This window comes from Cervus elaphus, chromosome 2 (assembly GCF_910594005.1).
Source record: "Cervus elaphus chromosome 2, mCerEla1.1, whole genome shotgun sequence".
NCBI classification, from domain to species: domain Eukaryota; kingdom Metazoa; phylum Chordata; class Mammalia; order Artiodactyla; family Cervidae; genus Cervus; species Cervus elaphus.
Window position 1 is genome coordinate 41073911 of NC_057816.1, and position 14972 is coordinate 41088882.

Below are 14972 nucleotides of genomic sequence, written 5' to 3' on the forward strand. Positions count from 1 at the left end.
GACTAGAGATTGAACCCAAGCACCCTAGGAGCCTGGAGTCCTAGCCACTGGACCTCCAGGAAAGTCCCCAAGAAGGTTTTATGAATTGCATGGGACCTGAATATTGAAGAAAGGAGAGGAATTGGAGGTAGCTCTATCTTCAAGACGTGTCACTGGTGATCATAAGACAAAATTCTTGCCTTTCCAAGGATTGCTAAATTGAGGTCAAAATTTAGGAACAAAGGAAAAAGAATAAGCAACATTTGTTGAGTTTCTACTCTGTTAGACATAATTGGTAAAATTGGGGCTACCCAAATAAACAAGGTATAGTTCCTGATTCTGAGGACCTTATACTTTACTAGGGGAGAGATGTAAAACCTCATCTCTGTTTTTTAATATTGATAGTTGTCTCGAAGCAGAAAACAGTACAGTGTTTAAACTGTGTAGCTGTGAATGTCAATCTTACTAGTTGTGTTTATGAACTGTGTTATGTTAATTGTTGTAGGGAGTGGGTGAAGAACTATATATTCTAAATAAGGGACATCTCTATTAATGCTTTTGCTTTTATAAGGAGATATTCTCTTGGGCTATTCTTATTATTTGTAATATCTGTCAGTAAGCCCGGATAACTCTCAGTTATTGAACCTAAGTGATTTGTAGCCTTAGCTGTAAATGTCATAAATTATAATTTAACAGTTTTAAAAATTATGAAGTCTTACAGTTTAATACAGTTTAATTAATACCCATGTGAAAGTCTTTAAGTTCTATGTTAGAAAATTTTGGAAAGAAAAATGTAAAATTTTAAAAATTGTATAGTTTTTTCCCTCAGGTTTTTAGAGTTGACAGAGAATTAGTTGTTAAAGGGCAAAGTGTATAGAGGATATACAAAAAAGAATTGAATATATTCTCTGGCTCTTGCCCAAGATATGTCTATAAAATGATGGAAGTGTTTTTGTGAAGGTAATATGCCAGAACCAATTACGCAACAAGAACACCAGCTGCTCGGATTCAACTTTGTCACAGTTTGATTTAAAAGAGAACGCATAAAAGTTAGCATTTACATGAGTTCCTTTTATTTCGTTGGTTGTGACGATGACTGAGGATTCCAGTTTTTCAAAACTTATGATTTGCTGCTAACAGTTATTTAGGGTGTGACGTCAAGAGTAGTTCATTTCTGTTTAGTTTAACTATAATTTATGACGTTTACCAATCTTTCTATGTAAGTCTTTTGAAAGCTTCTCTCTGCAATTTCCTTTGTGCCACCAAGCATTCAACAATGCATACATTTTAAAATTGTAAACATATATCTACAGGCTTGTCTCTAGCACTTGTTTTTTAATTTTAAACATGCAGTGTCTTTGATTAAAACATCTGTATTTGATTTTTCAAACATACGGTTTGAAAATGTTGACTCATATGTTTTCTTGTAAGGCTACTTCAATTTAATTAGATTCAGCAGGTATTTATTATGTATCAGCTATGCTAGGCACGTGAGGATACAAAAGAAATACAAAGTGGATTGTAAACTAGTTGGAGAAATTTGATAGATGAACACGAAAAAAAAGTAAACTGAAAGTATTAAATTCAAAAAGCAATTATAAATACTCTTTCAAATTGCTCCCCTAAGCCTTCCTTTTGCATCAAAAGACATCAACCATCCATCTAGTTGCTTAGGCCAGAAACGTATGCGTTTTAACTCTTTTCTTCATCTTATACTCTTGGTCCAGTACTTTGCAAAATCTTATTCTCCTTAGAAAATATACCCTGCATCTTACAGTGACTCATTCCCTACACAGTTATAACTGGAGTCTGAGCCTAAACTCTCTCCCCTCAGCTGCCTGAATAGCCTCATTCGTTTACATCTTCCCACTCCTGTCTTCTTATACAGTCTGTTTTCCACATAGCAGTTAGAGTCATTGGAAATACAAATTAGAGCTTCTTGATCTTAAAACTCAGAAAAACCTTCCCTTCCTGCTTCTCACTGCAGCCTGTGTACAGTACAAACACCTCACAGAGCTGGCATCTCTCTGACTTCATCTGCTCTTCTTGTTCTTTACACTGGATTGATTTTGTCTGTAGAGTATTTGGTGCTCATTAGTCCTTTATAGCTGTAGTGCTTTTGGGGGACAGGAGTGGGGGCTTGGAAATCTATTTCCCTAAAGTTTTCTTGGCTAGCATCTTCTCCTTGTATGCTTCTTAACCTGTTGTTACATCCTAAAAGAGTCTTTACTGTTACGGTTAAAGCAGCTTCCCCTCACCTCTCTAACTTGTAATCTTTTTTTTTTCATGGCTCTTATGAGTAAATGAAATTTAAAAATTTAAAATTTAGAAATTTTCTTATTTGTTTGCTTCATTTTCCCCACATGATATATAAGCTGCTTAGCAGCAAGAATTCCTGCTTGTTCACTGACATCCCTAGTGTCTACAGTGTTTAGAATATAATATGCGCTCAATGAATAGTTATTGAATGGATGGAGATTGGGAGCAAATACTCTAGAAAATGGCAAAGATGAGAGAGAATGACCCTTTTCTTCTAAGGTGGTGAACTTATTCATAATACCTATTCTTCTTCTTTCCTTGCTCTGGTCCATTAACTTTGAGACCCAAGTTCTTTAAGCCAACCAAATGACCTTGTTTTTTCAAAGGAAGGTAAACAAAAGAGTAAGTAGATCTGTTCTCAACTGAGCTCCTGAGCTAGTAGATTCCTTTGCTGGATGGTTTCTTATGAGTACCAGAATTAGGGATGATATTTTCCTCTCTATTCTTACTCTGATTTTTTAAATCACATTGAAGAATGTGCTTTTGGTGCCCAGTATAACACTTGGGTCATCTTGAGCTCTTATCTTCATTTGGTAGAAGATGAGATACTTTGCTATCCAAGGTGAATAGATTCTTGAAAGTTGTCATGGGCCACTTGATCACAAAGGCAGGCATAGAGGAGGACTTGTGATCATGAAAAGGGGACTTACTAGAGACTCCCTCTTATTTTCTTTTATTGAGCAATTTAATGCGGTGTTAGATCCCTTGGAGGAGGGCATGGTAACCCACTGCAGCATTCTTGCCTGGAGCACCCTGTGGACAGGGGAGCCTGGTGGACTTTGGTCGATAGGGTTGCAAAGAGTCAGACATGACTGAAGTGCCTTAGCATGCATGCATTTGAAGATCTATACATATTGTTGTATTCACTTTGACTTGACACTGTGCTTTTGAGACCGATGTGTGTTCCTTTATGTCCTTCCAGTGTATTGTTCTGACTGCTAGGAAGTGTGCCAGAATGTTCATCCCTTGATCCCCTGTATATGCCTTATAATAGCTTTATTGTGATGTAAATCACATACCACAAAAGTTACCCATTTGGAGTGGTTTTTAGTACATTCACAGAATTGTGCACCATTAACACCATCTGGTTCATCTAGTGCATTTTACTTGTTCATTCTTCCAGTGATGGACATCCAGATTACTTCCAACTCCTCAGTGTCACAGTCAATCTGGTGATAATAATCTTTGTATATGACTGTTTTGTAAATTTCTCTGGATGTGCATGGATAAAAGCTGAGAAGATGTATTTTTAGATTCGATACTTTCTGCTAAAAGGACAGAGTGGCTTGGAATGTGAGAAAATATCATATTCTGGTAGTTCATTTGAACATAGATTTGTTGGTACTTTAGGAGAGAATTTTGTCATGTGTTTCTTTGTCCTGTATTTCTATTTTAATAATTTGATAATTCATCCTGGGGTTGGAGGTTGACATTGAATCTAGTAGGTATTCTGCTCCAAGTGGCTTGAAGGACCGCTACAGGATCAATTAGGCCAAAGGAAAAAAGGGTGCCATTTTTCTTTAGGCGTGAGACTTCATCACAACTAGTCTTTATATACCTAGTTAAATACACTGTTTGCCTTGTGAAGGCAATATGTGCTTCAGTTTTCCTTGCAGGTGGTGGTACATACAAAGTAAAGACTTTTTCAGACATAGAAAAGCTAAAAGAATTCATCACCAGCAGACCTGTACTAGAGGAAATGTTAAAGTTTGTCAGGAAGTTTTCAGGAAAATAATAGTAGTTGGAAATCTAGATCTACACGGAGAAATGAAGAGCACTGAAAATAGTCCACTATCAATACCTTGGTAGATATAAAAGATACTTTTCTTATACATCCTCCTTTAAAGGTGTAATTGATTGCAAAAATAATAGTATAGTTTGTGAGGGTTATACGTAAAAGTAGTGTTTAACAACATTAATGCAGAGTTCAAGAGGGAAGAAATGGAAGAAATGGAAATGTAATGACAGATTTTTATACCATGTGGGACAGTGTATAAATCACTTGAAGGTATGTGTATTATAAACCTCAGATCTACTCAACTATATGTAACCTACAAGAAGTCACTTTAAAAGTAAAGGGACAAATAAATTTAAAATGGGTTAAAAGTAAAAGTTTTGATAAGAGATATATTATGCTCACTCTAATTAGAAGTAAGAGAAGGAAATGGCAACCCACTCCAGTGTTCTTGCCTGGAGAACCCCAGGGACGGGGGAGCCTGGTGGGCTGCTGTTGGACACGACTGAAGCGATTTAGCAGCAGCAGCACAGTGGCTGTAATAACAGTGGTCTTGGTGGTAAAGAACCTGCTTTCCAGTGCAGGAGATGTAAGAGACGTGAATTTGATCCCTGGGTCAGGAAGATCCCCTGGAGAAGGCAAGGCAACCCACTCCAGTATTCATGCCTGGAGAACCCCAGGGACAGAGGAGCCTGCAAGGCTACAGTCCACAGGATTGCAAAGAGTTGGACATGGCTGAAGGGACTTAGCACGTGCTCGTGCCTGGTAGCTTTCAAAGCAGAGCATATTACCAGAGAGAAAGAGGGTAATTTCATAACAGTAAAAGGATAAATGAATTAAGAAGATGCAATATTCCTAAATATTTATGCATTTAGTAAGAGAGCTTCAAAATAAATAAAGCAAAAACTGACAGCACTGCAATGAGAAATAAACAACATCCTTGATATAGAATGTAAAAAGGAAATCATGAAGAATACAGAAGCCTTTAGTAACCCTATTAACTAATCTGACATTGTCAACGTTTATAGATGACTCTATACATCAGTATGGAGTGAAAATTATTTTCAAGTATCATCAAAATTTACCATATTCTGTGCTACAAAACAAATCTCAAATGATTTAAGTCATACAGTTTATTGTTTGGTGTCAATGAAATTAAATTAGAACCAGTAACCAAAAGATATCTAGAAAATCCCCAAATATTTGAAAATATCAGAAGATATCAAAAGTAAAGTAGAAAGTGTTTTGAGTTAAATGAAAAAAACAAACATATCAAAATTGGTAAGATATTGACTGCCTACTTAGAGGGACATTTATAACACGAAATACCTGTTTAGAAAAAAATACAAAAAAGGTCTTAAGTCAGTGATTTCAGTTTCAACCTCAGGAAACTAGAAAAAGAAGAGCAGTTAAACCCAAAGTAAGCATAAGTAAAGAAATAGTAAATATTAGAGTGGAAATAAGTGAAAAAAATTAAAACCAAACAATAAACATAATTTTAGCTAGTTCTTTGAGAAAATGAATAAAATTAACAAACGTTTAAATCAGATTGATGAGAAAAAAGGAGAAAATATACATATTACCAGCGTCAGGAATGAGAGAGGTGACTCCATTATAGATTATACAGGTGATACTGAGTTGGCCAAAACATTTGTTTGGGTTTTTCCATAGAATCTTACAGAAAAAGCCGAATGAACTTTTGAGCCAACCAATTAAAGTATAGTCTTCGTAATTGAATAAGTTTATATCCATATATTTGTCGACTTAGGTGAAGAGGTTATATTCTTTAAAGATTGTTGCTGTTGTCCAGTTGTTAAATTGTGTCCGACTCTTTGTGTCCCCGTGGACTCTAGCACGCCAGGCTCCTCTGTCCTTCACTATCTTCTGGAGTTTGCTCAAACTCATGTCCATTGAGTCAGTGATGTTATCTAATTGTCTCATTCTCTGCTGCCTCCTTCTCTTTTGTATCTTAATAGATATAAACCACCAAAACTCACTCAAAAAGAAATATATAAACTGATCAGCCCTATATTTATTGAAGAAATTGGATTCATAATTTAAAACCTTTTCCCAAAGAAAATTCCAAGCCTGGGTAGCTTCCCTGGTGAGTTTTAATAAATATTTAAAGAAGACATGATACCAGTTCTATTCATTTCACTCACACTGCATCAGAAGGTTGAAGAGAAGCAATCACTTCAGGATCCATTCTCCGAGGCAAGCATAATTTTGATACCAAAGCAAGACAAAGACACTACAAGAAAACGGAAACAATGGACTCAAGAATCTTCATGAATTTAGATACAGTATTCTTAACAAAATTTTAGCAAATCAATCCAATAATACCATTTTCAAGTGAGGTTTAGCCTAGGAATTCAAATTTAGCTTAACATTCAGAAGTCAACTAACGTAATGGACTTATTAACATACTTAGAAAAGTCATCTTAATAGAGTCAGAATAAACTTTTGAAAAAATTCAGAAACTTTTGACAAAAAGTTCTCATAAAACTAGATCAGTGGTTTTCGGTCAGCAGGAGTGATTTCATACCCCAGGAGTAATTGATATTGGCAAGATATGGAGATAGTCTTGATTCTCAGGACTGAGTGCTGCTGGCAGTCATCAGTTTGAATCCTGGTTTACTACTTACCAGCTTTTTCTCGGTTTCCTCCTCTGTCAAATGGAATAATTAATACATTATTTTTTTTGTGATTATTATGAAGATTATTTAATGTCATCCAAGAGAAATCAGTCAGTTCAGTCAAGGAGTAAGAATAACATTTCTTTACTGTGATAATTACTCTAATAAATGAGAAAAGATACATAATTCATAGAAATATTTGTTTGCACAGAGAGTTTAAGATGTGATTGTATCTATATCTTTATGTATTATGATAAAATCGGTAACTAATTACCATTATTACTTAGGTCTGGTCTGGGAGAGTGTGACATCACCACATCGATTATAGAAACATTTTAAAATTATAGACATTGTTCCAAAGAGGAAGTAATATTTTGAGTTATTAACATTGCATAGTCACTTTCATAATGTGTGCTTAGTTTCCCAAAATGCTTTGCCTGAAAGCTGATTTGAAGATAGGTTCTGGGACCCAACCTGCCACAGTCACCTTGTTTACTTGAACCTAGCTATTCACTTTTCCAGTTCTGTCTTCTTTTACTAAATCCAGACTGTGCAAGTCCTCGTTAATAAAGTCTGGAAACATAGCTGTCCTTAACATGGCTACAGAGTACGTGTAGATCTGCACCGGGCAGTGATGCTCCCAGCAGCAAGAAGACAGGGGAAATGCTTATGTTTGTCCTTCTTTCTGCTTTCCTTGGATAAGCCAAGAGTTATTTATTGAGAGCGTGTGTGTGTGTGTGTGTGTGTGTGTGTGTGCAGGGCATGAATTTAAAGGGAAATTATGAATGAAGTTTAATTTTTTTTTTGCCTTTTAGATATTTAATGTATGAGTTTACAGTTTTTTATTTCTTTTTTTTTTTTTCACTAAAATAAGCTTTTCATTGTCTGGAATTTTGTCTTCTATGTCTGTCTTTAAAATTTCTTGCAGGAATAACCAGAATGCTTTGTATTCAGTGAATAATACCTCCATGCTGCTGCATGTTTATCTAATGCCTATATAAATACTTTCCACATACCTTTTTGCATTTAACATACCAAAGCCACCCAGTTAAATAGGCATGATAGCTTTTACTATACCATTTATAGATTATGAAAACAGCGTGGAAGGTTATATGACTTCTAATCTCATATTGATGATATATAATAAGGTAATATTACAACCTCAGGTTTTAACTGGGTTTATTAGTGCTTTTTCTAGGCTACTGTATTCTACCTGAAAGGTGCTGGTTGATGACTTTTTAGAACCTAGACTTTTTTAATGATATTAAAAATAATCCTTAAATGTGGCAACAGTTGCAGTACAGAGCATGATTGTTTTCATTTATGGTCTTTTAATTAAGGTTAAATCTGGAGGTCTGGAATGTAATGGCAGTATTTAAAAAAATTTAGCACTGCTGTGACAGCTTTAGACAGTAGCATGGGATATTAACTCAATACACTTCTGTGTTAAATCATTTATGTCACTTTGGTCAGGAAGGTAAGCATTAATTGTATTTCTAGGAGTTAAATTATTCAAGTGTGCTGTATTTTAAAGTGAAAGGAAAAATGAATTACTTATTTATATTCATTTAGCCAACAATTTAAGTTCTGAAAAAGCTTCTTTTAGTGCTTTACTAAATTTTGTAGCTCCTTGGTCATCTGTCAGTATTCTACTGGGTTTTTATGATATTTATGTATTTTTTTTTTTGTATTTTGGTGTTCAAAAATATGATCTTGTGTAATCTAATTAATATTTGGTAGTTTTTAAAACAGAAGCAAAGAGCAATGACTTTTGTAGTCTGGCATTTATCATGTTCATTCTTATTGTGAGACACAAATGTAGTTACAAAGCTAAATATCACCTTTTCATCATCTATACAAAATCATTAAAATATTTGTCACCCTTAAAGAAAATAAAAGGGTAAGAGGTAAAAGTATACTAATTAAGGGCTTAAATACCTTAATTAAAAATAATGCATTATATGTTAAAAATTTTTTTGGAGGAAAAGATGTAGATTCTGTGTCATTTGTTAAATTATATGACTGGCATGTGATAAAAAGGGGTCTATGATTTTTTTTTCTACCAGTTAATCTTGTACCGTTTAGTGATATGTCTTAGCAACTTTCATAAACATAGCATGAGATTAAACTAACAATTAGTTGTATTGCTTATCAGAAATAATACATTGTTTGAGAGATTACATTTAGATCTATCCTACATTGTATGGGTTCTCGAATTTTTTGCATTCTGACATAAGATATGCTGTAATTGGTTCAATAAAGTGAGCAGTACAGTGAAGAAATTGAAGAGATACAACTGAGTTTAATGTGTAGGAGAAAAATAGCTCATTTAAAATATGCTTTTAGGGTATGCCCTTTACACCTCTAATAGCAATTAGCAAAGTAGAGGATGAAATGTCCTGGCCCAACTTGTAAATATCATTTGATGAAAAATAATGGACTCTATTATTTTCATTTTGCTGAAAAAGTTGCAGGTAAGGACTATTCATACTAAAACTTGACCTTGTACTGTGACATATTTATTTAAAGAAAAATAGAAAAAGAAAAGAGAAAGGAAAAAATGAAAAGGAAAATAAAAAGGCATTTACTTAAAAATGTACTTGGGCTACACAGACCTAAATTTTTCAGATCTGGCATTTATTATTTTACCGTTGCAATTATTTTGTTGTTGTTGTTAGATGTTTATTATAAATAGACTTTTAATAAAGATATTTTAAAGATTTAATTCTATTCTGTAAAATCAGCACTTGTGACAGGATCTGGTTTATTATATTTGTTAGTGTTAAGTTGACTTTCTAGCCTTGAAACTATGGCAGCAACCTGGTGCAGGTCAAGAGACAGAAGAAAACAGGGCAGTGGGAGAAGGAATAGTGGTGTGGAATCTGGAGACTTAAATCCTGGGATCAGTGTTCACACCAATTAGTGTTCTTATCTTTTGACTCTGTGGCCCCTGGTTATTAGTCTGGGAACCCTGAGATCTTTTCAGTATTAATTCAGTCCTTTATTTTGGTACTGAGAAAGACTCCCCAGCCAGGGCTGTTTACTTACTGCCTATATTATGATCTTGGTCAAACTGTTTTTCTTCTACCTCCATTTTCTCAGCTGGCATAATTGGCATCATAATAGCTCCTACCTCACAGAGTAATACTGTGAAAATTAAATATGATAGTACACATAAGACTTACTAGTGAGTAGGAAGGTCTCAATAATATTTGCTTTTATTATTGTCTTTGTCGTTGTTGTGATTGAGTTTGATCATGTTTGTGAAGTCTTTTAAGCATGGAAAAATGTTATCTGTGCTTCCAGGAAAGGTGTATTTTTGGAAAACTTGTATTCTATGGAGGCACAAGTTTCCTTAATTTTAGAACAAAATCTTTGTACTTTTATCTGGTCTTGTAACATTCTGATAGAGAATTCAACTGTTTAAGTATCTAAAAATAATTCATTTCACTCCTCTTTTTCCTTCAAGGTATATAGATAAAGAAGAGTTGATGTCTATTTTTATGTGGTTTTAGTAGTTTTGAATTAGAAATGGAAATATAGTCATTGATAATACTGTATGGTAGATTGTGCTGTCTTTCCTCCAAGGAGCGCAAAACATTTTAGAAGTGTCAACATATAGACATTTTTAATTGTCTCTCTTTTGCTCAGGTGAAATGTGGAAGATAAAACAATTGAGAATATTTGTGATATCTGAGGAACTTGGAAGTGCTAAAATATTTTTACTCCCTTGTTTTGCTCTTTGCTATGGATATTATAAAAAGAAAAAAACGTAATTTGTCCTGAAATTATCAGGTGAATAAGATATAGGGGTCCTCTGCTAGTGTGTAGGGAAACAAGAAGGTGAACTACTGGGAGACCCCAAAGCCATGTTTCAGACTGATCAGAGACAGCAATTGACTGTTAGTCTGCAGCTGAAGCGTCGGCTGCAGTGCAGGAAGGTGTCATTGATATTTCAGACTGAACATTGTTTTAAGGTACACTCAAGTGATTTTATTCGTCTTGAGAGCTGTGGTTTACCCCTACCCTACCTCATTCCAGTCTCTCTTTTAGGTGAACACCATTACGGTCACCTTCACTTTTTTCTTACTCAACAGGACTATACTTATATTGAGTTTACTGCCTTTGATGTCTATAAATTGTGTAAGCTTAGCTGGCATTAACTTTTAATTTTTTACATCTAGCTGATATTGGGAAGAAATATATTAAATTTAGAAATACTCACTCTTATGAAACAAAAGGAAAAGGAAAAAAGAGAAACACTCAGTCTTTTTGTGGCTGTGCACCTTGTGGGGTCTTAGTTCACCGACCAAGGATGCAGCCCAGGCTGCAGCAGTGAAAGTGTTTGAGTCCTAGCCACTGAACTTCCAGGAAACTCCCAGAAATATTCACTCTTGAATAGAATATTCATGATTCAGCCTTTTTGGGAGTACTATTTATAAGAAAACTTTTCTTACCACTTCAAAGTTTTCCTTTCAAAACAAAAGAAAGTCTTATGCACACAGCAGTTTTAATGTCACAAATGAAGAAGAGTAAAGCTTGTAATATTTAAATTATTGGGCTGGTTAGTTTTGAATCAATGTCAGAAGATATTTGGGAAACTCATAGCTAGTCTTAGAAATTCATTAAATGTTAAATTGACTTCTGTAGAATTTGATTTATTTAATTCATTAGCAAAATTAAATAAACATATTGGTCTGTTGTTTCCTTTTCATTTTTCTGAGAGTATAGGTTAAAGTAATTGTGGTTACTTTAGTAAATCTGAAGATTACGAAGGTTCATAAAATCATTTTTGGTTTTCACTTTTGAAGAAAATCAAATCAATTAAGATTCATTCTATTTTAAGGTTAATTAAGATTCATATTGTTTTATAATTTTTACCCCTCATCAATTACATATACATACATATATATGTATATATGTGTATGTGTGTGTGTGTGTGTGTTTGACCATAACTGTTAATTGATGTGCCATAACTTCATGTGTTGATATAGTGTGCAATGTAAAGTCTGTATTTTCTACATCTAGAATCAATAGAATTCATTGGGGTAATTGTTGGCCTTTATACTTTTATTGTGCTTAATTTCAGAAAACAGTGACATTGAAAGCATATGCTTTTCTAACATATGGTTTCAATTTGCATTTTAATCAGAATATGGAAGTCATTACTCTGACATCTGAAACTGAGGTAGCAATAAAAAATTATCACTAACAAGACAGCAGACACAATTTATTTTGTGTTTATTACTGGGTGGGCCTTCTTGAAGCTTTCCTGAACTTAATTGAATCCAGATATTAGAAAATTACAATTAAATTATGATGTTTATTTTGGATGTATTTCAGTTAAACTATCTTAATAGGATTGATGTAATTTATGATTAATATCTATAACATTTATATCATGTGTTCATACATTGCATATATATATGTACATATATAAATGTGTGGAGAAAGGATTATTTGAAAATGCTTAATGACTTAATTGTTAATATCTGTAAATTGAAATGTTGGTGAAAAAAAGAATTTTAGATTTTATTCTAAATCTTTTAAGTTTCTAATGGCAGAAAATGACGAGGAACTAAAGGACTTCTTTGGTGAGGGAGGAGAGTGAAAAAGCCACCTTAAAACTCAGTATTAGAAAAACTAAGAAGGTGGCATCCAGTCCCATCACTTCATGGCAGACAGAAGGGGAAAAGGTGCAAAGCAGTGACAGATTTCCTCTTCATGTGCTCTAAAATCACTGTGAATGGTGACTGCAGCCATGAAATTAGAAGATGCTTGCTTCTTTGCAGCAGAACTATGATAAACCTAGACAGTGTTAAGAAGCAAAGACATCACTTTGCCAACAAAGGTCCATATAGTTAAGGCTATGGTCATGTCAGGATATGAGAGCTAGACAATAAAGAAGGCAGAGTGCCAAAGAATTGATGCTTTCAAACTGTGGTTCGGAAGAGGACTCTTGAGAGTCCCTTGAACTGCAGGGTCAAACCACTCAATCTTAAAAGAAATCAATCCTGAATATTCACTGGAAGGACTCATGCTGAAGCTGAAGCTCCAGTACTTTTGTCACCTGATGTGAACAGCTGATTCATTGGAAAAGACCCTGATGCTGGGAAAGATTGAAGGTAGAGGGAGAAGAGGGCAACAGAGGATGAGATGGCTGGATGGCATCACTGATGCAATGGACATAAACTTGGACAAACTCCGGGAGATGGTGAGGGACAGAGAAGCCTGGCATGCTGCAGTCCATGGAGTCGCAAAGAGACGGACACGACTTGGCGACTGAACTACAGCATTATTGCTATAATAATTTACAACAGAAGATGAAATTTCATTCATTTATAAATTTTATTTGAACTAGAATATGTAGTCACAATTGTATAAAATACTACTCAATAAATTATTAAAACAATTTAACTTACAATGAGAATACTAAAATGTACACTGTTCTGTGATTTAGAACTTTGTTATATTTGTGAAATAATTTTAGTTTATGTACTCAGCAAATACATTTTTATTCTTCACATGCTCCATGCATTGAACTAAGGGTCAGAGAAAGCAATACTTAATTAAACGGGGTTCTTGTCCTTGAGAAACTCAAGGTTTAATGAAGCGTAAGTACCAGCAGGTAGATATATTACAGTATCATATGGTACATATTATTTTAGCGATGTGGAGGAAAGAGCAGTTGGCAGGAAGATGTAAGGAAAGGATTTCCTGAGGAGGCTGCGTGTGAAGGATGAGTAAAGAATTTCCCAGACGGGTAAACAAGGCAAAGGTAATTCTCAGGAGAGTGGTAACAATATATACAAAGAAATTGGAGTCCTGAGCCCTCACATAGTCAGTCATCCTTGTCAATTTATTCATTCTTTATTCAACTTATACTTATTATGCATCTATGTACAGTGTTTGAGTGTATATCTGTATATCTGTATATCATACCATATCATTTAGTGAACCTAACAGACATGCTTCTGTGATAAAATTCAGTTTAGTGTGAAAGAACAAACAAGTCATTAAAATCATAGCGGGCTTACAGACAGGGAAACCAAGAATGTTATAGATGTATATAACCAAGTTAAATATAGGAGAAGCTCCTGGATTATTAAGGAGTGGTATGAAATGGGACTGGATGGGGATTTGGGTCTTACTGTTAAGGGCGTTACATACTGAGTATAGGAAATTAAATAACATTAAAAAAATTAACTTTTGTGGGCCATACAAAACAGAAAGCATTACCAAACTTTGTATTTTAGGACAATCATTCTGAAAGTACTCTTAAGGATGGATTATAGTAGGGATAGATTTATAATGTGGCCAATTGGGAGATTTTTATAATGTTTAGTCAATAAACAATTTCAGTTGCTCAGAATTGACATTTAGACTGGGAAGAGAAGACAGGGATGTGCCTTTCTGTTTGATTTTTTAAACCATTTTTCTCTGCCACTTTATACTATTTTCAGGAGACTTCAAGTAGATGTCTTCTGCCTATCTTAAATGATACATCATAAAGCAAATTATAATTAGTAGTCTTGTTCCACATCCTTATACTGTAGCCTAATACTATACATTATTCTCCATAATAATGATTGTTGTCATCTAATTTATTTCACAAGATAGGAATCAGGCTATTCTTGACTAGCACCTCTGTTATTTACTAACTCTTTTTTTTTTCTTAAATCTTGATTTATTTTAAAACTTTAAACCTTTTCCCCATGATAAAAATTCCTAGGTCTTGTGTTTGTTTGTTCCTTCAGGTTTTTAACCTGTCCAGCTACTATTTATGTCTTTAGCATTAATGCTTAAGACGAGGGATAGTCAAACTTTCTACATGGAGCCAGATAGTAACTATTTCCAGTTTTGAGGGCCATGTGGTCTCTATGGTAACTACTCAACATTGCCATTGTAGGACAGAAGCAGCCATAGAAAAGATGTAAACAAATGAATGTGGCTGTGAGCAGTAAAACTTTATTTATGGACAGTGAAATTTGAATTTTATAGTTTCACATGTTGGGAAATGCTATTGTTTTGATTAAAAACAAAACCTATTTGTATTAGGGCATTATATACTGAGTATAGGAATTTAAATAACATTAAAAGAATTAACTGTTTTGTGGGCCATACAAAACAGATAGCAGGATCAGACTTTGTATTTTAGTTTTCTAGGGCTGCCTTAACAATTTGCCACAAACTGGGTGGCTGAAGACCACAGAAATATGTTCTCACATACTTCTGGAGACCAGAAACCTAAAGTTAAGGTGTCGGCAGAGCCATGCTCCCTGAAGTGTCTAGGGAAGAATCTG

At 34.4% G+C, this 14972-nt stretch overlaps 1 protein-coding gene across 1 annotated transcript in view; it reads left to right on the forward strand.

Moving 5' to 3' along the window:
* Positions 1-14972, forward strand: part of TMEM135 (transmembrane protein 135) — a 247594-nt gene that overhangs the window by 58700 nt on the left and 173922 nt on the right. The gene's annotated exons all lie outside the window — the stretch shown is intronic.